Below are 2,128 nucleotides of genomic sequence, written 5' to 3' on the forward strand. Positions count from 1 at the left end.
AGTTAAACTATATTTTATTATATATTATATATGCCTAATATAAAGTATATATTTTTATATCTATATTATAATCATCCAAGGTAGCCAAATTTTAATATTATACCAAAAATGTTGGTATAATATAAAAAATGGCTACCTTGGATAATTATAATTTTGACTTCCATAAGTCATAATTTTCTTAATATGAGGTTAAACATTTCATGAGGTATTCCAGGCATTTAGATTCTGAGAGAATTGAATGCCTTGACCAATGATAGAGAAAACTAGTCTTAGAAAGTTAACATCAGTATAATCAGAACTCAGATTTCCTGACTCTTAAGCATATTACTAACAGTTTCTAATTTGTCATGGGAATAGATTGTTTGCTTTTCATCAGTCTATTTGAGATGCCTATATAAAACATTTTGCTGACATTTTGTACCTCTGCCTGGTAAGGAGCTTATGAAACCAGCTACTTCATCATTCTTTACATTTGGGGTGGTAGGCGATGACTGGAGCATGGTATACTCAGCATTACTCATTTGATTACCAATGGTGACTGACAGATTGAAGTAGCTAGAGCCCTATGTAAGCAATTTGTTTATTAGCTGGGGCTTAGGCTGAGACTAAACAAAGACAAAGATAGTTCTGAAGGTCCATCCATCTTAGGTAAACTCCCTTGAAACTTGACACAGAACATTAACTTGAAGCATACAGGGAAAAATGTTATTGCCCATTCCTACCTCACTCAGTAGTGTACTGGGTCTGTCTGGGTTGGAGTTGACTTTCTTCATAGCAGACCTTACGGTGTTGTGCTTTGGATCTGTGGCTAAAATAGTGTTGATAATACACCAGTGCTTTGGCCATTGCTGAAGAAGGCTTGCACAGCATTGGCTTTCCACCACCACCATTCTTTTCAGTGAGAAGGCTGGGGGCAGGCAAGAGGTTGGGAAGAAACGTAGCCAGGACAACTGACCCAAATTGACCAAAGGGATATGCCATACTACCTGACATCATACTCAGCAATAAAAGCTCAGGGAAAGAAGGAGGAAGGGAGGACATTCATGGTTATGGAGTTTGTCTTCCAAAGCAACTGTTATGCATGCTGTGGCCCTGCTTTCCAGGAAGTGACACATCTGCCTGCTGATGGGAAGTAGTGAAGGAATTCCTCTTTTTACTTTGTTTGTGCACGCAGCTTTTGCTTTTGTTATTAAACTGTCTTTGTCCCAATCCATGAGTCTTCTTGCCTTCCTTGTATTTTCTCCTCAGCCTGCAGGACAGGGTAGTGAGTGAGAAGCTGAGTGGGTGTTTGGCTGTTGGTTGGAGTCAACCACTATTTATTTTCAACCCTTTAGCTAACCATAACAACAGCTATGTAGCTATTGAAGCAGAGGTTGTGTCACACTTTCACTTACATCAGTGACACATGGTTTATATTTTCCCTGTGTGGGCTACTTTCATTTTTATGTAGATGTGCTTATACTTGAGCTTTTTATATGAGTGACATCTAGATCTAGACCAGACTGTATCTTTACCTGGATAATTATAGAGTTACATTTCTTGTAGTAGCTACTTAGAGTAGCTCATATACTTTTTGAAAATCAGAATACTTTATGAGCTCTAACTGCAAGAAACTCTTCAGAAGTAGGGAAAATTTAATGTTTTTCTGAGAAAGGCAAAAAGCATTTGTTATTTTTAAATAATTCTATTCTTTAAAGTTAAAGAAAAAGATAATAAACTGGTGAAGCCATAAGAAAGAAACTTCACCAATATAATTGCAAAATACTTTTTGGTTCACCTGCTGTGATTGACTAAAATCCCTCTGTACCAGATGTATTAGTATTCCAAAATGTATCAGTATTAACAGAGGATTTCTACATACTGCGAACTTCATGAGCTCCATGGTGTGACAAAGATTTGTTTTCCTTTAATTTAATGTTTCTGTTTACTAAATATTTGCATATTCCTTATGCATTTTGGATGATGAAAAATTGGACAATTTGCAAGCTGAAAATAATGCATACATCCAACATTTACATTTTTCCTTATTTACATATATTATTAAAACAATATGCTAAAAAGGCAATAAGCTTGTATAACTTGACATTCAGAAGACATAAAATGGAAAAATTAAGGTTACATATACAAA

This window comes from Aptenodytes forsteri, unplaced genomic scaffold, assembly GCF_000699145.1.
Source record: "Aptenodytes forsteri isolate BGI_AS27 unplaced genomic scaffold, ASM69914v1 Scaffold43, whole genome shotgun sequence".
NCBI lineage: Eukaryota > Metazoa > Chordata > Aves > Sphenisciformes > Spheniscidae > Aptenodytes > Aptenodytes forsteri.